At 39.2% G+C, this 23723-nt stretch overlaps 1 long non-coding RNA gene across 1 annotated transcript in view; it reads left to right on the forward strand.

Annotated features, from left to right (window-relative positions):
- LOC140482171 (uncharacterized) overlaps window positions 1-23723 on the forward strand; it is a 72311-nt gene that overhangs the window by 39585 nt on the left and 9003 nt on the right. The window contains exon 3 of the long non-coding RNA XR_011961679.1: window positions 8255-8440. This is a non-coding gene — a long non-coding RNA (uncharacterized lncRNA). The remainder of the gene's footprint in view (window positions 1-8254; window positions 8441-23723) is intronic.

The raw sequence follows: 23723 nt of genomic DNA on the forward strand, positions 1-23723 counted from the left end.
ATGATTAAATTTGAATTAGTTCTTCAGTACACAAACACAGAGATAGATGCATCATGAGCCAATCACTTCCAAACTGATTAAAGAGACAGTATTTATTTTGAGAGCTGAACGAGTGTGATGGTGATTGTTAAAGATCATGATTAGACTTGCATTTAAATTTGTCTTTTTTTTTAATTCAATATAACTTCATTGAGCTTTAGTCAAATTTGATCAGTGACAATAACTCTGCTGCAGAAACTTGGGTTGACAACGTTTGATGAGCTAAAGCATGCCAGGCACATGACCCCATTTTTCTCGGTGTGGAAAGCCAAAAATCATAACTCAAGTATTCAGATCACACTAATGCAAAGCTGACTGGGAGGCCACAATTAAATCGGCACAAGGTTCATTAGTTACTCAGAAATACTAAAATATGGAGATACCTCATTAATATGACTGAAGCACCCAGGAGGCACAAAGTTGCACAGTGCTCACTTAGGTATTAAAGGGGAAGTTATTTTCTATTTTGTTCTCCCCTACACCTTTCACTATTCCCATCACCAGCCTCTGCCCCTTCAGGCCTGGCTGAAAAACATGATCAACTTGGTCCACTGTGCATCAGTGACTTAGCACAATACGTACTGGCCTTGCTCCTCCTAGCATATCATGAGGAATCCACTACATGACCCAGAAGATGAAATGTTGGATATGCATTTGAGCATGCAGGAGCATAACTATGTCTGTGAGTGAACATATATACCAAGATGGGCTTGAGTATATAGTGATACAGGTGGCATGATGGATAATGTTTGCAATAACAAAAGTTACATTTGTTCTATACATGTACAAGAATGAAAGGTTTTACATTTTTCAAGATCCATGTTAGGCCAAGTCACTGAAGACACTCAAGAAAGAGATAAACACTTTTTTTAGATTTTAAAGGTATCAAGGGTTATAAGGAGAAAACATAAATATGGCATCGAGATAAGGATCAGCCATGATCATATTGAATGTTGGAGCAGATTCAAAGGCTGAATGGATTACTCTTGCCCTAGTTTGTGTGTTTTTATGATACCCTTAATCTGTGGGTTAAGGATTAGGTTCTTGTGGTGCAGTGATGGTGTCCTAAACAAGCAGGACTCTAGTCCCACCTGCTCCAGAGCTGACTGAAATAGTACATCTGACCAGGCTGATTACAAATATCTACTCAAAATAAGCTTTCTTTGCAATAATGCAAATGTTACCTAAACTATAACTAAATGCAGTGACATCCCCAGGTTTTATATTTGAACAGAATCTTTACAGGAAGGATTGCTTACTTTCTCTGTCAGAGTCATTATAATAATGCTCAGTTAATGTCATTTGCATACTGAATTCTACTCATTTAAAGTATTGTTTTAACTTTACGCTATATAGCACATATTCCAGCTCACATCAACATGTACATATTCAATTGTCTCATGTTCTCTCACAGACAATGTGATGCTGTTTCTCTAGATTAGCTTCCCTACAGTGTGGAAACTGGCCATTTGGTCCAACAAGTCCACACCGACCCTTCGAAGAGTAACCCACCCAGACGCATTTCCCTCTGACTAATGCACCTAATACTCTGGGCAATTTAGCATGGCCAATTCACCTGACCTGCACATCTTTGGATTGTGGGAGGAAACCGGAGCACCCAGAGGAAACCCACGCAGACACATGGATAATATTCAAACTCCGCACAGATAGTCGCCCGAGCCCGGGAATTGAACCCAGGTCTCTGGCACTGTGAGGTAGCAGTGCTAACCATTGAGCCACCGTGCTTCTTCTAAATAGTAGTAATACCATGTTATTGTTTCTGGCTCTCAACAGATGGGTTTCAGGCAGTCAATGGATGGCTAAAACAGGAAAGATATATTCTGACAGAATCTTCCTAGTCACTTACCTAGGTGAATTTTCACAAGTGTATTTTTTGGTTGCTTTTGAGAAGCATTTGACTCTAACATGGTCTTGAAAAATATACAACCTTTCATTCTTGTAAATGTGCTCAATACATGGAATTATTGTTGTTGCAAACATTATCCATCAGACCACCTCCATATACACATCCACTCACATACATAATTATGCTCCAGCATACTCAAATGCATTCATTTATTTTAACAGTTAATTTGAGAACGTTTGTATTGACTTTACACAACAGCAAATTCTAATACTCATTCTGATGGTAAATGCATTTTAATCATGTCATTATGGTGCATTAGCACTGCTGCTGTTATCAATTGATTTCACTTATCATTCCATCAATGAAAGAATTATTTTTTTGGTTAAAATGTTAAATCCATGTTAAAACATGTTAAACATTAAATCCATTTAGAAAAATAACACAAAGGGGATTATGTGCTTTCTTGGGTCATGGCATTTTACAGACTGAATGTTCCATTGCAAATTGCACAATACTTACATCTTGCTTGACACAGATTAGCTTGTTGGCCCTTTGCTCCAGCTCTGTGCTACACAACCCAATCTGTACCATATACCATGAACCAATTAAGATAAATTATTGGTTACAAGAGTGGCAGGTTGTTGCTGTCAGGAACAATGACTGGAACCAGACAGGGTTGTGTATTTTAAGTTCAGATGAAAACCTCCACAGGCAGTAGTAAGAAAATCACGATAATACTCAAGAAATAAAATATGATTAGTTCAGAGGATACAAAAAATGAATCTCCAGTGAAAACGCCATTTTAATGTTTCATTAAAGTTTATAATTAGTTTCCATTATTAACTACATTCTGCTTAAAAATATTGAAGGAATATTTACTGCTTTTGCTGTATTCCTGTTATGTTTAAGAACAAATATGACTGTACCCGGATAGTACACTTTAAAGGAAATTTTAACCTTGGAGAATCACGTAGACTGGCAATATCAAATCAGCAGTGGTACAAAATTAACAGAGAAGTAAAACCTATGGTCCAAAACCTGTGTCCAAAGTTGAAACTAAACCTTCGGTTAATAGCCTAAAATTTTAATTTTCCCTCTCCGCTTTTCTTTTTAGTGGAAAGGTTGACCCATTTAATGTTCCAACTAAATTATTGGTAGAAAAATTTCACAAGGCAACATTCTGTGTTTCTATATTACTGTGTCTTATGATGTCGGACATTGAACATGTAGCACTCAATGTCTCCAGTCTTTGTCCACTGGACAGTCAAGATCAATCAATAATGTTACATATGAATAGAGAAAGCATCCAGCCACAGCACATTACAGATAGAGAGTTATTTTCTTCATTAGGGTGCAACACCTCATTCACTCAGAGGGCAGATTGGCCGATCGGGTTTGGAGGTAAACCAATTTTGGGCTCCCCAATTTTCTTGTTATTCAATACAATGAGGACATGACCCAACACACTAACCCCTCTACACTATGTTAAAAATGTCTCGGAACTGACAGCCAGATTTCTCCAACCACTCAGATTCATGATAGTTCTTAAACCGACAGCCATGCTCAGACAGCAACTCACCAGAACAAAGGACCCTATGCTTATCATGTGTAAGACAAACGTAATTTACAAGATTCCATACAAAGACTGCATGAAACACTATATAGGGCAAACAGGCAGACAACTAGCAACCTGCATCCACGAACACCAATTAGCCACTAAATGCCATAACCAGCTGTCCCTAAGGACCACAAATTCAACTGGGATAACACAATGACCATAGGACAAGCTAAACAGAGGATAGCCAGAGAAATTCTAGAAGCATGGCACTCAACCATGGAGTCCATCAACAAGCACAACTAGACCCAATATACCAGCCACTTCAACAAACAACCAGCACTGGCAACCAGAAGCAGCAAGAATGGAACCAAATAAATTCCAGAAGACACAGTACAGCAGTGCCTCACAGGAGGCTCAAGCACTGAAGATGTCATCTAGATGACAGAGGATGAACATCTGCAAATCAACTTCCCAGCTTGACAAACATACCCACAACCACGACAACCGGCAGCCAAGCTACAAATCTTGACACAAACCTTGAATTTATTTTAACAATTAAAGAAGACTGCAAAGTGAAGGTATTGGCCGCTGTAACTGATTACCCCATATAGATCCTAACTCATAATCTTGAACTCCAGGAATGCTTACAGGACAAAAATGCACCCACCTTTACATAAATCCTACAGATTTGTGCGTGGCTATTTACAATAAAGTGGTTAATTCTTTTTTAAAAATCTGTAAAGCGTTCTGATAAAGATGAGGAAATTTGACTGATGATTTTTTGTTAGCAATACAATTTGCGAGTCCTGTTGATAATTTGTCATTTGTGCTAATTATCTAATAGGGTCAGCCTAATATAACCTGCTTACTGGACACTATTTAGGTAGGCACTTAAAATGAGAGTACATTATTTAGCCATTTTGAATGAACAGGTGGTGCTGTGCGGAAGCTGTAGTAACTGTGACAGTAATACACAAAGGTGTTTTGGATTAAATTCTGTGCTCAAAGTTAAAAAGTGTTCAGGGCAATAAAGATTAATTGCGCCGCCCATTATTTTCTGTCCTCGTTAACAATCACAAGATTTCATCCTGTTTCAATCTGTTGTACATAGCATTGCTAAACCTGATTGTTTCTATTCCTTTAAATAGCACTAACTGACTCCCCATCTCACATTGTTAATTGCCTAACTTATCCATAATAACATCCACTCTTATTTCTCTATTTTTATAATCCATTGCTAGACTTCTTATTTCTTTATTTTTGGAATATTTTTCCCTTAGGTTTTGTACCTAAGAATCTATACCTAGGTACCTTGGTACCTAAGATGGTGGTGTAAGTGGTGACTTGTAAACCTTTCACTGTACTCATGTGAGTTCATGTTACAATGAACATAGAACATAGAACATTATAGCACAGTACAGGCCCTTTGGCCCTTGCTGTTGCACCGACCTATGGAACCAATCTGAAGCCCATCCATCCTACACTATTCCATTTGCATCCATAAGCCTATCCAATGACCATTTAAATACTTGTAAAGTTGGTGAGTCTACTAGTGTTGCAGGCAGTGTGTTCCTACTACTCTCTGAGTTAAAGAAGCTACCTCTGACATCTGTCCTATATCTATTACTCCACAATTTAAAGCTAAGTCTCCTCGTGCTAGCCATCACCATCGGAGGATAAAGGCTCTCACTAAACTAAAATAAAGCTCGTTCTACAGTCCAAATTCCCTTACCAAATCAATCAGAAAGGAACTACTCTTCATTATCTGATAGGATAGTTCATGATTATCAGTCAAACTGCCCTTTCTTCCCATAATGCTTTTTATTAGCAAGCCAAATTATTTAGAGTGTTTGCCATTTTAAATATTTTGATTTTACTCCAGGGTTGTCCTGGAGATTAGTCTTTAATTCCTCAAGATGCCAGGGCCACCCTGGAAGGTTCATAACCCTAACCACATCTCAACATGTTGTTATTGATCCGATTCCCTCTATTTGACAAAGCAGTTTGTTCCTTTGAATATACTAAATGCTTACACATATACAGGTGACACTTTAACCGTCAAACCCAATCATTTACACCAAGTTAAAGTTTGGCGGTCACCAGATTGTGTACAGGTTCCATTTCGGAGTTCATTGATAAGATGGTTAGTACACAAGTTGGAACACAATGCAGGACAATATAAGGTAAAAACAATGACTGCAGATGCTGGAAACCAGATTCTGGATTAGTGGTGCTGGAAGAGCACAGCAGTTCAGGCAGCATCCAAGTAGCTTCAAAGTCGACGTTTCGGGCAAAAGCTCTTCCAGCACCACTAATCCAGAAGCAGGACAATATAAAGCAGCCCTTTGTAAGTACAGAAAATGTTCAAATGTCGGGTCTTTAAAATTACACCCCTGTATCAGATCAAAGTTGTGAATATGAGCGTTTGTAAGTTGGCTGTTCATAAACCATAATAAAAGTAGGTTTTAGTGCTAAATGAACCTATGAGAGTGATTTACATATTGTTGATGTTACGTCAACAAAGTATGTATATTTCACAGTATTATTCATTATTAACCTATATTTTTCCTTTGAAGCAGGTATTTTGTTCTGCATATGCAGTGAAGGCTTTTCAAATGTGATATATATTGACTTAACTATGATAACATTTGAAATACATTTGATAGAGATTCTATTTAAACAACTGATCATTACTTGGAATAAAAAAAATCGGGTTGATGTCATCTCTACACGAGGATTGGGAAAAAAGTTAAAGACTGCCATCTAGAGAGGAAGCCTGTATTGTGCTCCAGATATTGGAAACTATCTGCAGTCTGGTTTGAATCTATAAAATTAAAACTTTCTGGTTGGGTAATTGCACTGCAGCTGAACTTTGACTCATCAGGGTACCTGGCATTTCTTTCCAGATAATCTTGTGCTGTATACATTTACGTTATATTATCAGAGCATTACGTTGCCATTCAGAGCCATCGCATCATGCATTGAGACTCAATAATGCTTTTATTGACTGCAGTGTTTCATAAACATTTTAATTATGTTAGCTTCAGTACTAACTACAGTGGTTCTAGATTTTTTTTCTAAATACTTTAACTGCATCTATCATTAATTGTGGCAATTATTTTTGAAAAGTCTGATCTCAAACCAGATATTCATTTTCAAAAGCTCCTCTGTTCACATTGCAACATTTTTAAAAAAATTGTGCAATAAAAAAGCAGTTGTGAGCCTTGTTAAAATATCTGAGATTAGCTTACTGCTGAAGTGGTGATGTTGAAAATATATATGATTGACATTCTGGTCCACATAAAACCCATATATGATTGTTTAAGTACAACTTTCACCAATTTTACATGGTTAAATGAAGTTCACTTTCATTCCAGTTACTTTACCCAGCATATAGACACTTCTTGCATGCCGATTATTGTCTAATACCCTGTAGAACTATTGAAGCGACAAACAAATGTTCATCTTTCTCAATAAATAGTATAAAATTTAAATTAGTGTTGTACTTTTTCTAGCATTTGGTTAACTGAGCACTGAACATCCTCTGTACACTTGAGGCCTTGTTACATGTTTCTGTCTTGAATTCAAGAAGACTACAGTTCTTTTATCCACGTTTCAGAGCATTTTCCTTTTTTTCTGCCCTTCACTAACCTCCTGTTCTTCACAAAAGGAAACAAGGTACTCAAATAATCACATTTGATCTCCAGCAATTACTTCACCTCTGTGACTCTAACTGCTGTTATAGTCTCCAGTAATAACTTACATTAGGCTTCAAATATTTGCAAGGAATAAGAGTTGCCAAACTAAAGAAAACACAGTTTGGGTCGTATTTGTTGCCCTCACACTTGTTGTGGTTGGTGTTAATAAGGCATTTAAACAAGTGCGAGGGTGTTCGTTAGAGACTATACCCCCCTCCATGATGATTAATTCTGTGGCGTTGATACCTGTGGACAACCTTGTCATTCTATCACTTATTAATGAATTAGTATTCATTTAAGTCTTCCCATCATCATTGGCATCATGAGGGACACAAGACATAAGTACATGCAGTTTATTTGGAGATTGGATTTTGTGGGGGGGGGGGGGGGGGGGGGGCGTTCAAAGTCCCTCTGCCAAAGGTGCTCAGTGCCAACTCCCTGCACTGACAGGTTCTCTCCCTTTCCCACAATTCCCAATCATGTACCATTACTCGCCTGAGGCCTAGGACCTAGTGACAATCTTTGGTCTCATCACAAATAGCAGCAGCTTTCTCCCTGGTTTAGCACAGCTACCCATCTCTGATTGACCAGTGGCTGTCAGTGGGATGAATTCCACCATGGAATCTTGATGCTGGGGAAGGGATAGCATTGTCCAAGCTGAATACCAGTGGCACATATTTTCCCACGTCTTTTCAAAGAGAGGAGATATGCAGCTTACACCAGCTCTCCAAATGGTAGGCAACACTCCTATTGACTCATTCAAGCCCACATAATATCATTACAATCAGTATATTATATATTACAATACTTTATAAAATACAGAAATTGAGGTTGATTGTCATGTCTTTTGAAGACATGAATGCACAATTCCATTACAGAGGAACCTTGATTATCTGGCATTCGATTATCTGAATATTGGATTATCTGGCAAGATCGCAAGGTCCCAATGCTTGGCTAAACTATGTTATCTGGCATTCAATTATCCGGAATTTGATTAAGCAAATGAAATAGTCCCTGCCATGTCCTTCAGATAATCGACGTTCCTCTGTAGTTGCTTATTATGAATGACTCTCCAACAATTTTTTTTTTCAGAAGTCTTTCCCTGAAAAACATTTGTGAAACGATAGAGGAGGATTAAAGGAAATGGAGTCTGATTACCATATGACAAATGGTATTCTCCAAGTACCCAGGAGCCTAAGCATATGTCAGAAACCTGGATATGGAAATAAAGGCTTAGAAAGTAGTCTTGCAGCTTGCTGATGCAAATGCATCTCTGGGGTAAGTTGGCATATAACACACAACTCTTGAACCTCACTTCTTACTTTTGGCACCTACCAGGCATTTCCAGGCATGTGGTGAGGAGGATTTACACATTCAAGTTGCTGCATTGGTATCAAGAGCCTTCAGGTAGGACTAGGAGAACTAGGAATTAATCTGGAGAAATACTCATAGCTGCCATTATTACCTAAGCAGCTTCCCCTCTTTTCTGGCTCACTGTCCCTCTATCTTCCCACCTTTTCCTCTCTCTCTCTGGGCTCCCTCTCCATTGCTTATTCACTCCTCTACCCCATCATCAGCATTAATACCATCTTTCCCTTACAGCTAAGTTTTGGATCACTGGATTTGAAACATTAAAACTCTGATTTCTCTTCACAAATGCTGCCAATACTCCTGAATTTCTTCAGCAATTTCTGTTTTTTGTTTGTACTTCCAAGCACCTGCAGTTCTTTGTTCATGATATGAATTTGCAGATAAAGGAAAATGAATGATAGGGAGGTGGTGGATGGGCACTGATGGTTGGCAGGAAGATTTTGAACATATGAAAGGGTCTAATTATAAAGCTCCCTTCAGAATCAGCAGGAATCATAACAGGATTTACATCCAATGAAATACTTTTGATGAAAATATGACAGTCATTTGCAGCAAACTGCCACAAACAGAAATGTAATTGCCTTATTTTATGATCTTGATTGGGGAATAAATATTATGCAAAGGAAGGAATAACCCATCTGTTCTTCCTCAAAATGGCATCATGGAACTTTTTTACTGAGAGCGTGGATGAGGCTTCAGATTAACAGCTGCGCTGCAAGATGGCCCTTAGTGCTGCACAATAGAAGCAGTCTCGATTAGAATCCTTACAGTCTGGAAGCAGACCATTCAGCCCATCAAGTTCACACTGATCGTCCAAAGAGCATTCCACCCAAACTCAGCCCCTGATCTATCCCTGGAACCCTGCATTTCCCATGGCTAATCCATTTAACCTGTAAATCCCTGGAAACTATGAGCAATTTAACATGGCCAATTCACCCAACCTGCACATCATTGCACTGTCCACATCACAACTTACTTTCCTACCTATCTTTGTGTCATCAGCAAAACTTTCAATTATACCTTCTGTCCTTTCATCTATGCATTTTGAAACAACCTGTTCAAATATATCTGGTATGGATGTGACTTGAATACAGACCTCCTGGCTGAGAGAAAGGATACTATCACTGACTACAAAAGCCCTCCATTCATTCATCTGTGTTATTCATCGAGATTTTAAACAGTTCAAGTCCTATCATTAACCCCAATCCAACACCAGCACCTCCAAATTATTAACACACAATTTGTTACATCTTGCCAACCTGATAATGAAGACCCATTTATGCTTACTCTCTGCTTCCAATTCGACAGCCAATCTTCTATCCATGTCAACATGCTACCTACTATATCATGACCTCTTATTTTCTAAAACATCCAATGACATGGCACCTGAGTAAATTTGGTCTGGAACTCTAGTACAGTACATTCACCCATTCCCCTTCATTCACAACACGTGTTACATCATCAAAAAACACCAAAATATTGTTCAAATACAAGTTTTCTTTCACAAAACCATATTGACTCTGACTGATTAGTATGCATTTATCCAAGTGTCCTGTTATAATTTTGTTAATAATAGCTCCTAACATTTCCACTGTAACAGGTGTGTCGGGCAGCACGGTGGCACAGTGGTTAGCACTGCTGCCTCACAGCGCTAGAGACCTGGGTTCAATTCCCACCTCAGGCGACTGACTATGTGGAGTTTGCACGTTCTCCCCGTGTCTGCATGGGTTTCCTCCGGGTGCTCCGGTTTCCTCCCACAGTCCAAAGATGTGCAGGTCAGGTGAATTGGCCATGCTAAATTGCCCGTAGTGTTAGGTAAGGGGTAGATATAGGGGTATGGGTGGGTTGCGCTTCGGCGGGTCGGTGTGGACTTGTTGGGCCGAAGGGCCTGTTTTGACACTGTAAGTAATCTAAACTAACTGCCCTCTAATTTCTTAGTATGTGCTTTCCTCCCTTTTCAAATATAGAATTATGTTCAGTATTTTCCAAACTAATGAGACAATTTATGAATCAAGGGAGTTGTTGAAAATAGCACTACCTCAATCACCACTACTTTTAAAAAGTTGATATGATGTCCATCAGGCTCCAGGCACTTGTCATCCTGCAGTTCCAATGATTTACTCAATGCACCTTCTCTGGTGATTTTGATTTTCTTGAGTTCCTCCCTTCCAATTCCTGATGTAGCCCTGCTGTAGGCTGTTACATGTACTCTCTACAGTGAAAACTGATGCAAAATATCTGTTCATTTCATCTGATATATCCATTATTTTTCTCCAGTCTCACTTCCTATTGGATTAATGTACACCTTGTCATCTCTTTTCTTCTTTAAATATTTATGGATACTCTTATTATCTCTTTTATATTTCTGGTTGGCTTTCTCTTAAAGTCTAATTTAGCCCTCTTTATTAATTTCATTGTTTTTTGCTAGTTCTTTCCTGGTTTTTAAAGTCTTCTGTCTCATTTTCTGTGCTGCCACCTGCCTTTGCTCACTTCTATGCCATTTCCTTAAGTTTGATTCTATCCTTTGACTAGATGTCATAAACTATACCTCGTAACATCAATGGTAGGCCTGTCACTTGGAATCTTTCTTGCATCCTATCTGGGTGCATCTGGGTACAGCAACTACTCTGCCTAAGACCTCAAGAAATTATAGAGAGTTGAGCCTACTTCATCACGCAAACCAACCTTCTTTCCATTGACTCCGTCTACACTTCTCACTGCCTTAGGAAAGCAGCCAACATAATCAAAGACCCCTCCCATGCCAGTTGTACTCTCTTCCACCCTCTTCCATCAGCAGAAGATGCAAAAAAATTGAAAACATGTATCAGCAGATTCAAGAGTAGCTCAATCCCCACTTTTATCAGACTTATGAATAGATTTCTCATATATTAGAGTTGATTTTTCTCTGCACCTTTTGTATAGCTGTAAACCTATATTCTGTCCTGATTGCTGACCCCTATCCAAATCCCTCACTTCACGATTCTGGGTCTCTGGTCAGATTATTTTCTGGTTTCAGTTCACATTTCTAGATTATATAATTTTCATTTTATTTCTTTATTTTATTATTGTTGTACATATTATCAGCTATAATGTATCATGTAGTAGACAGTTTTATGAAATATATTTATTTCATAATTAAGTTGCAACTTAAAGTTTGGAACAATTTATAAGTATGTATGAAGAAAAATAGAATTTTTTTGGAAAAGCTCAGCAGGCCTGGCAGCATCTATGTAGAAAAATCAAAGTTAATGTTTTAGGTCCGGCGACCCTTCCTCAGAACCAGACCTGAAACATTAACTCTGATTTTTCTTTACAGATGATGCCAGACCTGCTGAGCTTTTCCAGCCGTTTCTGTTTTTGTTTCAGATTTACAGCATCGGCAGTTCCTTCGATTTTTAAAAGTTTACACGGTTAACCACAGAAAATAATTATTTCTAAACATCTTCATGATATGTATAAACTGCTAAACTAGGCAAAAAATGTTGTCATTAACCAAGTTTAGAAGAGCGAACAATCAACATTTGTCTATAACTAATATTTGTATGAGTTCTATCCAGCTTTACATTATTTAATGACAGGACTATGCAACAGAGAATTCTGTAAACTCTACCTCTCACAAACAGTCCAGTTTAAGTAATGCTAGTGGCTTAGCAAATTGAGGACAGTAGCTAGCCCCAGGAAGGGCTTTGTTTGATTTTCAGTATGCTGAGTTAATTGATCTTAACCAGAGTGGTGATTTTGAAACTAGTGCTGGCTCTAAGTCAGAGTGTGAAATCAGTCTTGATCCAAATTTATATAAATCAACCTTTGCTGATAGTGTAGATACTGATGTTATAGTTCTGGATTTCTTCCAACATTTCTGTCTTCTGTTCATGATAAAAATTAAATTTCCATCAACAGACTGAGAAAGCATGTGTTTTATTCAATTCCTGCGAACTTATGTAGCATTTTCATGTCCATAATTAATTATTACCTGTTCAATACAAGTTATGCAGTATAGGGATAAATTAATTACCTGTTTATTCTTCAAAAAACAGAAAATATCATGGCATCAGCCTGATATGTCAGGATTAAAATTAATAGTTAATATTTAGAAGCAGTGCAAGCAATGTACTAAGTTAAATAAACTTGTTTAGAAATAACTAAGATAGAATCAGTCAAGAAAATATTTAAACTACCGTCCTTCTTATTGTCATGATGATGAATCAGAACACTAATGTGCTTACAGATGTTTTGAAATTTTAAGTACTACATGTGACTTTTAAAAGGCGTATAGACAGCCAAAAGATGACTTCATCAGTAAATTAAGGATGGAATTCTGGAATGTCCTACAGAGATGAGGGAACTTCAAACAGCAACCCTTTGGAAGGAGAGGGAGGTGGCCAGTGAGATTGTTAGATGGGTTAGAAGACATTATTAAATAAGTTATAGCAGTGGATTTGGATAAGCTCAAGGTAATCAAACAGAGTCAACTTGGTTTTCTGTAAAGCAAATCATCTTGACAAATATATTGGTGATCTTTGAGGAGGTAACATGTATAGTGGTTGGAGGAGAAAGGGTGGGCATTAGGTTTCCAGGAGGCACTTAATAAGGTACCTCAACAGAGCTCATTAGGGAAACGTTACGTGTAGAAGGTACCATATGGCATGGACAGGAGATTGGCTGGCTAACAGAATGCAGATGACAAGACCATAAAGTACAGGAACTAAATTAGGCCATTCAGCCTATTGAGTCTGCTCCACTATTTGCTCGTTTCTACTGTGTTTCCCAACTATATTGATTGGAACCAGGGAGATGGCGTTGATGTTGAGATCCTTGAATGGGTTGTTAACCTGGGCCAATCAGGAAGCACTGGCTGACTGATATTAACAGGGGAGTGGAGTGCATCATTTCTCCCTCCAACTCTATTTTGATTTAGTCCCTACCCTCCCCTTCACTGTTTTGATCACACAGCATTTCCCTTTGATGTGAAGGGCAGTGCTTGTCACTGGCCACTCGGGTGTTTTTCATATCTTCCTGGTGGTGGAAATTGAATAAAGATTCGTGCACTTTGTGTCTTTCACTGTGTTTCACACCTGCGCACACACACACCATGGGTGCTGGGGAAAAAATAAGCACTACCGCACTTAGGCGGTAGTGTGGGGGTTAAATTAAAAAAAAAGAGAAAAGAAAAAAAAAGAAAAAAATTAACAGGGGAGTGGAGTGCATCATTTCTCCCTCCAACTCTATTTTGATTTAGTCCCTACCCTCCCCTTCACTGTTTTGATCACACAGCATTTCCCTTTGATGTGAAGGGCAGTGCTTGTCACTGGCCACTCGGGTGTTTTTCATATCTTCCTGGTGGTGGAAATTGAATAAAGATTTGTGCACTTTGTAAAAAAAAGAAAAAAAAAGAAAAAATTAACAGGGGATTATGTTAGAGCCCGGGTGTCCTTGGAGAAGGAGCACGCGGTGTCCACCAACACCCTGGAGTTGTTCAAGGAGAGGTGGGTGCCGCAGGGAGTGGAATGCATCATTTCTCCCTCCAACTCTATTTTGATTTAGTCCCTACCCTCCCCTTCACTGTTTTGATCACACAGCATTGCCCTTTGATGTGAAGGGCAGTGCTTGTCACTGGCCGCTCGGGTGTTTTTTTTCATATCTTCCCGGTGGTGGAAATTGAATAAAGATTCGTGCACTTTGTGTCTTTCACTGTGTCTCACACCTGCACACACACACCATGGGTGCTAAAAAAAAAGAAAAAAAAAAGAAGAAAAAAAATTAACAGGGGATTATGTTAGAGCCCGGGTGTCCTTGGAGAAGGAGCACGCGGTCTCCACCAACACTCTGGAGTTGTTCAGGGAGAGGTGGGCTCCGCAGGGAGTGGAGTGTATTATTTCCCCCTCCAACTCTATTTTGATTTAGTCCCTACCCTCCCCTTCATTGTTTGATCACACAGCATTGCCCTTTTGTGAAGGGCACTTCTTGTCACTGGCCACCCGGGTGTTTTCCTTTCTTCCTGGTGGTGGAAATTGAGATATAAATAAACAGGAGATTCAGAATCTCCTCACTTCAGGGATTGACTCTGAAATGGCTGGCTACAGCCAGTATATTGTGCACATGTAAATAAAGGATGACTTGGTGATGGGATACCAGCCAAGTTATTTCACCAACACTGTTCTCCTACCTTCTCCACTTTATCTTTGATCCCCTTACCAATCAAGTACCTTTCTATCTCTGTCTTAAAACTCTCAATGACTTGGCCTTCACAGCCTTCGATGACAATGAATCCTGCAAATTCGCCACCTACTGGCTGAAGCAATTTCTCCTCATCTCAGTTTTTAAGGGTCATCCCTTCTCACTGAGGCTGAACCCTCAGGTCCTCGTCTCTCCAACCTGTAGAAACATCTTCTTCACATCTGTTCTATTCAGGCCTCTCAGTATTCTGTAAGTTTCAATGAGAAACAGTTCAAGAACAGATCCAGAGTCCTCAAACATTCCCTATATGACAAGCCCTTCATCCCCGGGATCATTCTTGTTAACCTTCTCTGGATCCCTTCCAAGGCCAGCTCAAACTTCCTTAAATACAGTGCCAAAAACTGCTCACAATATTCCAAGTGCAATCTGACCAAAGCCTTATCTATCCTCAGCAGTACACCTCTGTTTATGTATTCTACCTCCCTCAAAATGAATGCTAACATTGCATTTGCCTTCTTAATTGCCAACTGAATCTGCATGTTAACTTTAAGACAATCCTAAGCCAGAACACCCAAGTCCCATTGTACTTTCGATTTCCAAAGCCTTCACCATTTATAAAATAGGCTGCATCCCTATTCTTCCTGCAAAAGTGCATAATCTCACACTTTCCCACATTTATTATATCTGCCACTTCCTTGCCCATTTTCCTAGCCTGTCCAAGTCCTTCTGCAGCTACCCCCCTTCCTCAACACTACCTGTCCCTCCACCGATCATTGTGGTATCTACAAACTTAGCAACAATGCCCTCAGTTATTTTGTCCACATCATTAATACTTAACAGGAATAGTTTAGCCCCAACACTAATCGTTGCAAAATTCCATTAATCAGTGGCTGCCATGCTGAAAACGATCCCTGAAAACGATCTCTGTCTTCTGCCAATCAGCCATGACAGTACCTAACACCATGGGTTCTTATCTTATTCAGCAGCCTCTTTTGTGGCATCTGGTCAAAGGCCTTCTGAAAATTCAAATAGATTGTGGCAACATGATCGTCATTGTCTAACTTACTCATGACCTCCTCAAAGAGTTCTAACAGATTTGTCAGGGATGATCTCCTCTTGACAAAGCTGTGCTGACTCAGCCCAAATTACCATGTACTTAAAAATCCTCTGCAATCTCTTCCTTAATAACGGACTCTTAAGATTTTACCAACAAACAATCGGCCTGTCCAGTCTTTTGCTTTCCTCCCTTCTTAAACAGGAGAGTTTTTTTGAGACTTTCCACAGCATTTATTCAGCGTTTATTATCACAGCAGTGATTCCTGAAAGATCACCACGAACGTCCATAATCTCCTCAGCTATCATCTTCAGAACACTGGTTTGTAGTTCATTTGGTCCTGATGATGTATCCATCTTCAGACCTTTCAGTTTCTCCTTGCTGTTGGCCAGTACACTCACCTCTGCTCCGACTCTCCTGAAGTTCTGGTGTGCTACTGATATCTTCCATGCAAAGTACCTACTTTGATCCTCTGCCTTGTAGGCATATGTGGGTCTGTTTCAGGTCAGTGAGATATAACAATTCGTGTGCCACAGGGATTGAGCATGGAACCTCAACTGTGTGATATATATGCACTTCAGTAAGGCGGTCGACAAGGTTCCCCATGGGAGACTGATTAGCAAGGTTAGATCTCATGGAATACAGGGAGAGTCCATTTGGATACAGAACTGGCTCAAAGGTAGAAGACAGAGGGTGGTGGTGGAGGGTTGTTTGTCAGACTGGAGGCCTGTGACCAGTGGAGTGCCACAAGGATCGGTGCTGGGCCCTCTACTTTTTGTCATTTACATAAATGATTTGGATGCAAGCGTAAGAGATACAGTTAAGTAAGTTTGCAGATGACACCAAAATTGGAGGTGTAGTGGACAGCGAAGAGGGTTACCTCAGATTACAACAGGATCTGGACCAGATGGGCTAATGGGCTGAGAAGTAGCAGATGGAGTTTAATTCCAATAAATGTGAGGTGCTGCATTTTGGGAAAGCAAATCTTAGCAGGATTTATGCACTTAATAGTAAGGTCCTCGGGAGTGTTGCTGAACAAATAGACCTTGGAGTGCAGGTTCATAGCTTTATGAAAGTGGAGTCACAGGTAGATAGGATAGTGAAGAAGGCATTTGGTATGCTTTCCTTTATTGGTCAGAGTATTGAGTACAGGAGTTGGGAGGTCATGTTGCAGCTGTACAGGACATTGGTTAGGCCACTGTTGGAATATTGCATGCAATTCTGGTCTCCTTCCTATCGGAAAGATGTTGTGAAACTTGAAAGTGTTCAGAAAAGATTTACAAAGATGTTGCCAGGATTGGGGGATCTGAGCTACAGGGAGAGGCTGAACAGGCTGGGACTGTTTTCCCTGGAGCGTCGGAGGCTGAGAGGTGACCTTATAGAGGTTTACAAAATTATGAAGGGCATGGATAGGATAAATAGATAAAGTCTTTTCCCTGGGGTGGGGGAGTCAAGAACTATAGGGCATAGGTTTAGGGTGAGAGGGGAAAGATATAAAAGGGGCAACTTTTTCATGCAGAGGGTGGTACGTGTATGGAATGAGCTGCCAGAGGATGTGGTGGAGGCTGATACAATTGCAACATTTAAGAGGCATTTGGATGGGTATATGAATAGGAAGGGTTTGGAGGGATATGGGCCAGGTACTGGCAGGTGGGACTAGATTGGGTTGGGATATCTGGTTGGTATGGACCGAAGGGTCTGTTTCCATGCTGTACATCTCTATGACTCTATGACTCTAAGTTAATTAAAGGAATAGAAAGCACGGTTTCCAAACTTGCTGATGACACAGACAGGTTGGAAAGTAAATTGTGAAGAAAATAAAAGAAAAGCACAGAAAAGTTATAAATCAGGTTAAATGCATGAGTAAGGATGAGGCAAATGAAAGATAATGTCAGAAGGTGTGAAATTGTTCATTTTAACAGGAAGAAGGAAAAAAACATTTTCATTAAATGGTGAGAGTTGCAAAGCTCTGGGATTCAGAAGTTGTCTTCATGGATGAATCATAAAAGGTTAGTATGCAAATGCAGGAAGAAAGGGAGTAAATGGAATGTTATGATTTAACACAGGGGTATTGAATAGAAAAGTAGGGAGGTTATAATTTGTTATACAAGACACTGATGAGACCACATCTAGAGTGTGTACAGTATTGGTCACCTTATTGAAGGAAGGATGTAAATGCATTTCAAAGACGATTTATCTAGAATCTACTCCCAAGTACTCCGCAATCTCATCCTTAATAATAGACTCTAAAATCTTACTAACAAACAAGGTCAAACTAATCGGCCTATAATTTCCTGTCTTCTGCCTCCATTCCTTTTTTAAACAGATTTTTCTGAGATTTTCTATTGCATTTATTCACCTGGGACCCTCCCTGACTTCAGTGCTTACTAATTGTTCTATGTGGAAAGGTTAGGCAGGTTAGGCATATATCCAAAGGGGTAAAGAAGAGTAAGAGACAACTTGATAAATATGTATATGATCCTGAGAGATTTTCCCATCATCCATCCCCCACTTCAGCTTCAACATAATTGTCCTAACTACTAACAGTTCTGTTGAAGAGTCACCAGACTCAAAGCATTAGCTCAGATTCTGCCAGACCTGTTGAGTTTCTCTAGTAATTTCTATTTTTGCTGCAGATCTCCATTGTCCAGAGTTCTTTATTTTATTATAATTGAAATTCTGAGGGATCTTGTCAAGTAGATGTGGAAAGGATGTTGCCTCTTAAGGGGAATCTAGAAATTGGAGTTACTGTTTAAACACAAGGGTTTGCCTACTTAAATACAATGAGGCAATTTATTATCCCCCAGTTTGGAGAGTCTTTGGAAACGTCTTCCTGAAAAGGTTGTGGAAGCAGAATCCTTGAAGATTTTTAAGGCAAAGATAAATACAAGCTTGTGAAATAAAATGATGAATGGTTATTAGAGCAGAGGTTACAATCAGATCTGCGCTGATCTTATTGAATGGCAGAAAAGGCTCAAGGGACTGACTGACTGCTCCTGTTCCTAATTTGCATGTTTATAAATTAAAATAAACTAATCTCAGATTTTGTGTGGCTACAGAGATAAAAGGGGTCGACTACTTCTCCCACCCCTCATCAAAAAGGCACCTCTTGCAGATTATGAACCTAGGTGCAGACATAGTTGTAATTCCTGATTCAAGAATATTCAATTCCAACTCTGGCCTGTGTGGGCATGGGCAAAGGTGGGTACTGTGAGGCCCATAGCTGAGAAATCCTCTAGTCATCCATGTACCTCAGGTAAAATGAAAATTAGTTTCTCACTTTCTACACTGAAGCCAGAAAGCAAGTGAAACCACAGTTCAAGGGAAATGGGACAAGAGCCTCTCTGGTGATCTGTGAAGTCAACCACCTCAAAATGAACTGTTCACTTACCGACATTAGTACTACTAATATCATCCAATTCAATGTGCAAAGTCCTATTGCTATAAACATAAAATAACAGTTCTAAAGAAGAATTCTATTCAGCTCAAAACATTATCTCAATTTCTTCCTCCATACATGCAGCCAAACTACCGAGGTTCTTCATCACTATTTGGTTTTATTTCAGATTTCAAGCGTTTGCAATATTATGCTTTAATTTTGTGATAATATCCATTGACTTTCAAAGCAATAATACACTGATCAATTTCTGTTCAAAATTTACTGGAGCTTTAGTTCAGCCATCACACCCATGAGCTTTCATGACAACATTTGATGAGGGAAAGCTTTCTAACTTAAACAATAGAAAAAAATATTTGAAGCAAAGGCAATATTTGTCATGGGGTACAAATTTGTTTTCAAAATTTGGGTAAGCGCACAATACAGGCTCACAGTTTTTCTGGAACCCTTCATTCAGGCTCACATAAGCAAGGATGAGGCAATAAGGGTGACAGTTGTTCTATGGAACAATACTCCATCAAAGTGTCAGTGCCTTACTAACAGGAAACAAAGACAAAAACAATCTGCTGTTAAGACTGGGTTAAATATCATCTGCTGTTTCTCCATTACCATAGATAATATATACACTGCCAAGCACTTCACATTTGATAATCTAAAATTAAAACAATCTAATTGAGGACCTGAAATAGTCACAAAATTACTCAGCATTTGTAGACAAAAGTTCTCTGTTTTCTGTTCAATGGATTTGAACATCAATCTTCAGATCCTCTTATATGACACAGCAGCTGCTTTACTGTGAGAAATCTTCCAGACATCAATTCCTTGAGTGTTTGAAAATGGAGCCTGGGTAGCAGTCTCATATACCAACTAGTTCAGCAGCAGAAATGAAAGTTTGTCCAGTACATCAAAAACAAATTTTAAACATGTAATTCCACCCAGGGATTAAACTGTTAGTTTTACTTCCACTGCCTGAGTGATGGAGAATGTTAACAATCTAAAGACTTTAAGCCTCAGTGCAAGACTTCACATCAGACCCTTAACATAAGTAAAGTCTTATAAGCCTCAGGGACTACATGGTAGCTATTCTGTTTTATCAGTAGACATGATAGAGCATGTTGTCCCATTATTGAGGCTAAATTAAACAGCATTCCACCCCCCCCCCCACAAATGGTGCAAGATTTGCAAAGCCTGTGCCCATTGATCGCAATGCAGACAGCACATCAACTTTATACTGCTTGCTTAGTGTCATGATCAATGTATCGAGACAGCATTAACTGGATCCAGTTTCTTTACTGGATACAACAGAAGAGGCCAATATCATGAGTCACCAGCTTACACTTAAAGCTATTCTTCACTTCTTTTTGTTGAAGAGAATCCGACCTAAAAGTAACCGAGAAATAGTACAGCAGAGAAGAGTGAGTGGGTTTTAAGCTTTCTGGACAGTTTGAAGGAGGCCTCAGGAATTGAAATGGATGTTGTCCATCTTCCATGTGAAAAGACGCTCCCCAGACAACAGTGAAAAGGCAGTGGGAGCAACTAGCCGCAGAAGATCTGAATGCAATGCAGCAAGATGTTGAATGATCTCACACCGAGTGGTCAATATCAATGAATGTAACTTAAAAAATCATATCAACTGCCTCTGAAATGATAAATAGACCATGACAGGAAGGGATAGTTAATATGAAAATAAGAGTCAATTACAGATAAGACTAGAATAAAAAGTAAAAGAATAAAATGAAAGGCTCTGTAACTGCATGCACATAGCAAACCAAACGAAGTAGATGCAATGATTGCACAAATATAAATGAATAAGTATGAAATGATAGCCAGTACAAAGACATAGCTGCAAGATGGCATGGATTGGTACATGAATCTTGAAGGGTACAGGACACTTAGAAATGACAGGAAACTAGGATTCAAACATACCACAATAGAGAGGAATAATCTATGTTCCAAAAACTAGATGTAGGAATACTTTGATAAGAAATAAAAATGATAAAGGTATGGGAGCACTGTGGGAGACAGGGCCCCATAACAACATAAAAACATACCAAAGGTGCAGCATCAAGGAACAAATAATGCAAGCTTGTCAGAAAAACACTGCGATGATCATGGGAAATTTTAATCTACATATTGAATGTAAAAGTCAATGGTAGCAAAAATAAAGAATTCATTGAATCTTTTTAGAATAGTTGCAGAACAACATATTCTGGAGCTAACCAGAAAGCAGGCTATAGAACATAGATAAAACATAGAAAAGTACAGCAAAGAACAGGCCCTTCGGTCCATGATGTTGTTCTGTGGATTAATACTAATCTAAAATAACTTAACCTACGCACACCTCGATTCACTGCTGTCCATGTGCATGTCCAGCAGTCACTTAAATGTCCCTAATGACTCTGCTTCCACCACCACCGCTGGCAATGCATTCCATTCACTCACAGCTCTCTGCGTAAAGAACCTACCTCTGACATCTCCTCTATACCTTCCTCCTAACACCTTAAAACTGGGACACCCTATGGTAGTCAATCCTGCCCTGGGGAAAAGTCTCTGGCTATTGACTCTATCGATGCCTCTCATTACCTTGCACACCCCGATCAGGTTACCTCTCTTCCTCCTTCTCTCCAGAGAGAAAAGTCAGAGCTTAGTCAACCTCTCTTCATAAGGCAAGCTTTCCAGTCCAGGAAACATCCTTGTAAACCTTCTTTGCACCCTCTCCAAAGCCTCCACATCTTTCCTATAATAGGGCGTCCAGAACTGGACACAATATTCCAAGTGTCGCCTCACCAGGCTTTTGTAGAGGTGCAGCAAAACCTCACGGCTCTTAAACTCGATCCCCCTGTTAATGAAAGCTAAAACATCATATGCTTTTTTAACAAGCTATCCACTTGGGTGGCAACTTTGAGGGATCTATGCACTTGAACACTAAGATCCCACTGTTCCTTCACACTGCCAAGAATCCTGTCTTTAATCCTATATTCAGTCTTCAAGTTTGAACTTCCAAAATGCATCACTTCGCATTTAACCATGTGGAACTCTATCTGCCAGACATGGTATTGAATAATGAGATAGGATTGATTAATGAGCTCATTGTAAAGGTGCCCCTAGGTAGTAGTGACCATAATATGATTGAATTTTAAATTAAATTTGAGTGAGAGAGCGTGTGTCTAAGATTACTTCCTAAAATTTAAATTAGGAGAGTTATGAGTGCATGAAAGAAGAGTTGGAAGAAGGTCAACAGATATGGCAGATATTTAAAGGGTATTTCAGAATGCTCAGAATAGATGCATTCCAATGATTAAGAACAATTCCAAGGATGAATGCAACATCCATCGTGAACTGGAAATGTTCAGGATAGCATGAAACTTAAAGAAAATATATAGTTATCCAAAGACAGGTGGCAGATTGGAAGATTGGACAGGATATAAAAAGCAGCAAAGAATCACCAAAAATAAATAACAAGGGAAAAGAGTGGTCATATGAGAGGAAGCTAACAGAAATAAAAACAGTTACCAAGAGTTTCTATAAATATTTAAAGATGAGGTAATGAAAATGAGCAGTGATCCTGTAGAAAGTGAGTTTGGAGAATTAGTAATGGAGCATAGGGAAATGGAAGATGAATGACAAAATATTTTTCATCAATCTTCACAATAAAGAATATAAATAACATCCAAGTAGCAGTAATAATTAGGAAGTGGGAAGGAGGAAAGAACTCGGGGAAATCATAACCACCAGGGAAGGTGTTCAGAGTAAATTGTTACAAATCCAGGTTGAGAAAATGAACTTCTCACTAGAGTCTTCAGTGAAATGGACAGTGAGACCTTTGATACATTGGTTTAATTTTTAAATAAAATCTTTGATTCAGAGATGGTCCCTTTAGATTAGAAGATCACAAATGTAAGTGATGTTCAAAAAAGAGACAGAAGCTATAGGCCTTAGATTTAACATCTGTCACAGGGAGGATGTTGAATGCTATTTTTGAAGAGGTTACAGCAGTACACTTGGATAAGTTCAAAGTAATCAATTTCCTGAAGAAGGGCTCATGCCCGAAACGTCGATTCTCCTGCTCCTTGGATGCTGCTGGATCTACTTGGATGTTGCGCTTTTCCAGCAACACATTTTCAGCTCTGATCTCCAGCATCTGCAGTCCTCACTTTCTCCCCTAAGTTCAAAGTAATCAGGCAGAGACTACATGGATAGCTGAAAGGGAAATCATGTTTGACCAATCTATTAGTTTTCTTTGAGAAGGTAACATATTCCTTGAATAAAGGGGGAACAGTGGATATATTGTACTTAGATTTCTAGAATGTATTTGACAAGATACCACACAAAGGTTGATGCAGAAAATCAAAGTTCATGGTGTGGGGTGGGGAGGGGTGGGGTGGGCTGGGGAGGGGCTACCACATTTACATATTGAAATTTGCAATTTGAAACAGAGTGTCAGCATAAGTTGGTCTTTTACAGGTTTTCAGGATGTAACAAATGGTGTGCTAGACCATTGTTAGGGCTTTGTGCTAGGATCTCAAATGGTGCTTTTATATATATATATATAAAATGAGTAT

The sequence above is a fragment of the Chiloscyllium punctatum genome, chromosome 1 (genome assembly GCF_047496795.1).
Source record: "Chiloscyllium punctatum isolate Juve2018m chromosome 1, sChiPun1.3, whole genome shotgun sequence".
Lineage (NCBI taxonomy): Eukaryota > Metazoa > Chordata > Chondrichthyes > Orectolobiformes > Hemiscylliidae > Chiloscyllium > Chiloscyllium punctatum.